This window comes from Paroedura picta, chromosome 6 (genome assembly GCF_049243985.1).
Source record: "Paroedura picta isolate Pp20150507F chromosome 6, Ppicta_v3.0, whole genome shotgun sequence".
NCBI classification, from domain to species: Eukaryota; Metazoa; Chordata; class Lepidosauria; order Squamata; family Gekkonidae; genus Paroedura; species Paroedura picta.
The window spans coordinates 37,434,327-37,438,691 of NC_135374.1; positions in this window are offsets into that span (position 1 = coordinate 37,434,327).

The window sequence follows — 4,365 nt, forward strand, 5'->3', positions numbered from 1 at the left end:
CCTGGAATAATGAAATCTCCTATAATTTTGGAGATTACTTTGAGTGGGAGGGTTCGTCATAGCAAGGACTCCAGAATTTAATGAGCTGAGAGCCAAGATGATAACCAATACACTGTAATGGGGAAAATGTGGAATTGAGTAACCTGGGAACACGTTCTGATTGTGTTCAAATGACTACTAGAAGAATAAATGAATATTTGAGTGGAATTCCATTTTGAATCATATTTGAATCATATTTGATATACAAGGAATTGACGGCTCTATTGGGAAATTCAGCATTGTCAGCCATCAGCTGCAAGCCCAATACCTAGCCAACATGAGGACTCAATGTATAGTCTTAAAATGGCTACAATCTTTCCTCCAAGATTGGAAACAAGGGGTGGCACTAGGGGAGAGGATATCCCAGTGAGCTATCCTCTGCCCAGTGTTATTTATTACTACGCCTTGCCCAACTGGCCAGGTATTTCATCAGCCTCCTTTATATAGTAACAAGTGGGAACACTTGTAGGAGACATCTCATTCCCCCCCCCCATTGCCTCTTTCCCTTTCCTGAGAGCCCCCATAGCCTCTCCCCTTTTTCTGCTTCCTTCTCTTCTAGGATTGCCAGTCTGGAGATGTCTTGGATTTTCCAACTACAGTGAACAATTCACTTTGTGTTGCCACTCCAAGTTGGGAAATTACTGGAGATTTGGGGTGGAGCCTTGGGAGGGTGAAGTTTGGGAAGGGAAATGATCTTTTTAGTATATAATGCCACAAACTTCACCCTTCAAAGCAGTCATTTTCTCTGCCATCTGGTGGACAGTTGTCATTATGAGTGATCTCCAGCCTTCATCTGGAGGTTAGCAACCCTTTTTTCTTGAGAAAAATGGATGATTTGGAAGATACAATCTATAACATTATATCCCTCCTTAAACCATCCCCTTATGAAACCATCCTCCCCAGGATACACCTCAAATCTCTAGGAATTCCAAACCTGGAGTTGGCAGCCCAATTCTTTTCCATCTGCTAGAGAAACATCAAAGATTTTCCAGTATCTTATCTGAGCTGACTCTTAGGGAAGCATTTATAGTTAGAGGAGTACAGTTTGGGGTTCCATCAGAAATTTTCTGCCAAATTTAAAAGATGTGGAACTTGTCAACTAGAAACTCAGTTCTGCTGGATCTGAAGAAGTATGTTTGCAAACAAAAGTTTATACCCTGAATAAACTTCATTAGTCTAAAACAGGGGCAGTCAAACTGCGGCCCTCCAGAAGTCCATGGACTGCAGTTCCCATGAGCCCTTGCCAGCAAATTCTGGCAGGGGCTCATGGAAATTGTAGTCCATTGACCTCTGGAGAGCCACAGTTTGACTACCCCTGGTCTAAAAGGTGCCGTTAGAACTTTGTTTTTGTGCTTCAGATCCAAACAGCTCCCTTTTTGTTTGTGAATTCTGTAGATAGAGCATGCTGCATGTGAAGTTCACATACATGTATCTTGCCAATGTCCATCAAGCTCTTACTAAAACATCACAAATGAACAAACCTGATATGATCATACTTGTGTGGCTGTACCAAAATTCTTCTAATGTGTTCATATACTTTGAAGTACATTGCTTTGAAATCAATGGGACATACCCGCAGCAGAAATGTTAAGGATTGTGATATAATGGTGATAAAATGGCAACTGCAATAAGATGAGAGGATCTCCTTATTTTCCAAGTCTCAAACTTTTATGAGATTAAGCTTGTTCAATATGGTCCGGGTCCATGAACCCATGGCAGCCCCACACATCACAATGTAAAGTCAGATTGCCTGCTTTCCAAGCACAGTCCATGAACCCATTTCCCAGAACTCGTCTTACCTGTCATAATCTGGCAGAAGGGAGATCAGCCTGGCTCTAGGCAACTGTCAAGAACCACTCAAACTCTGTCTTCGTCCAAGCAGTTGGCAGAACTGCATGTTAAGTGCCAAATACCCTGCGGGTATCTGCCTTAAGGCAGTGCCAAAGGCTGCTAGCTGTTTGGGGGCAATTAAGACAGATTTGGGGAAGGGAAAATTTAATTCAAATGCAATTGTCCAGCAGCATTTAAAATAGCAACTGTGTATCCTACAGCCTTTGTGACTTATGGTAAATCAGAAAAAATAATCAAATGAAAATCACCCAGCCAGGCATTTGAATCTCTGGAGGCAGTGAAACAGCAGCTAATAATGGTGCTGGCAGCACTAGGAGTGAAACACTAACAAATTTCAATTAGCATCATTTTTAAAGCAGAAATGCCTTGTTTGCATTATGCATGTAGCTGGTACCAGAAAAAAAAAGAATCAACATGGTGACTTCTCTAAGCAGACTAGAGATGTTAGGAGAGGGCAGAACTTCAGTTTCTCTTTAGTTGAACAGCAGAGTTCATTGCACTTTAAAGACCAACACATTCATAATGGACTAAGCTTTTGGTAACTAGAACCCACTTCTCCAGAATGCTTATGCCAAAATAAATTTAAGTTGTCACAACTCATTATCATAGGCCAACTCAGTAACTCCTCAGACATGTGGCTCATACAGACTTCAGCCATTCATGTTGTTAAATAATGTAACAGGGTGACTTCTTAAAGGTTTCTCTGTTCCAGCCACTGTTGCACGAGGCCCTTTTAACTGGAGATGCCAGGAAATGGCCTTTGGGTCCTGAATGCAAAGGAAATTCTACTGGCATAATCTGGCCCAAGACTAGCACTTTCAAGTCCCGTTTATTGCAATCTTCACACGGCCAAATAAGACAAGTCCATCTTATCCTCCATCAACCTATCATATAAAAAAGAGGTATCATTTTCAACATAGTGATGTAAAACATCAAAGTTGAAGCGGGAAGTATACTGATACCCTGCAACAGATTAGACAGAAATCAAAACCACCTTTCATCCTTCACCATATGTTCAAATATAGGCAGAATTAAAATAGTTCTTTAACTCATAAAATCAAGTGTGCCAGAAGCACAGCCTCTCAAAATGTAGTATGCATCTCCCCAAATTCTTTAAGACAGTGTTGTAAGACAAAATCAAATACTCTCCCACCACCAGACCTCACTCCCACCCCTGCTCGATACTGCTGATCCACTGGCACAGTGAAAGCATGAGGATAGGCAGAACTACTCTAAGCCAACCTGGTGCAACTGGTCTGCATTCAAATTCTAGCTCTTCATAGGTGTTACTGCTCACCATGCTCGAACAGTCCAGTTGTGTTCTCCCTAGAATCACAGAGTTGAACGGGCCATAAAGGCCATCTAGTCCAACCTGCTGCTCAATGCAGGATCAGCATGAAGCATCTGGGATAAGTATCTGCCCAGTCGCTGCTTAAAGACCATCATTGAGGGGGAGCTTACAGTCTCCTTAGGCAGCCTGTTCCACTGGTGAACTACACTCACTGTGAATTTTTCCTCCCGATATCTAGCTGGTACCATTCTACGTTTAGACTCATTTCTGTGAGTCCTATTTCTTTGCCACCAACAGGAACTGCTCCCTACCCTCCTCCAAGTGACAACCTTTCAAAACTCTTCTTCTCCAGGATGAATATTCCCAAGTCCTTCAGCCTTTCCTCATAAAATGTTCTACAACAGACTGGATAATAATACACTTCCACACACACACAACTTTGCAAATAGAAATCTAGCACATCAGGGTGAAGATTATTTTACAACCTTTTCTTCCAACCATGTTTTCAAACACAGGGTTGTTGTTTTTTAAATGTAAAGAGTATTTTATTTAATAACTAGGTAAAAAGCCTGCTGCACATGTAAATGCAGCAAGCACTAGTGGGGAGGTGTTTAGGGGGGTGGAACGTGGCAGACGCATGTGGAGTTTGGCTCCATGAGGCACAGAGTGGCCTCCCCTCCTGGTCCCTTACCGTGGCTGCCGCCTTGCTGCTGCCTCCACTGGATTGCTGATGCCGGTGCCTGTCTGCAGCAGCAGTGCTGGCCTCACCACCGTGCCTGCCGCATTCCTGCCGCTTCCTCAGCACCGCTGGCACTGCCTCCCCGCTGCCATGGTCACCAGCAATGGCCGGATGCAGCAGCAGGCTGGGTAGGCCTCAGCGGCTGGTGGGGAGTGTGCGGATGTTGGGGGTGGGCGCTCCACAGGCCAGCCCAATTCAGGAGCAGTCAGGTTTGCTGGCCACATCCAGACACCGCTTCACCCATAGTGGCTCTTCCCAATTATATAGAGCCACTATATATGGTAAGGATGTGTCTCCCCCTCCCCAGCTTTTCTCAACCTGCTTTAAATATATTTTATCATTAATACAAATATGTTAAATAAAGGGATTTTTTAAAAAAAGGCATGTAGGTTCAGATAGGATCCAAACATGTGGGCTATATGAAATGCATTAAAACACATACAAA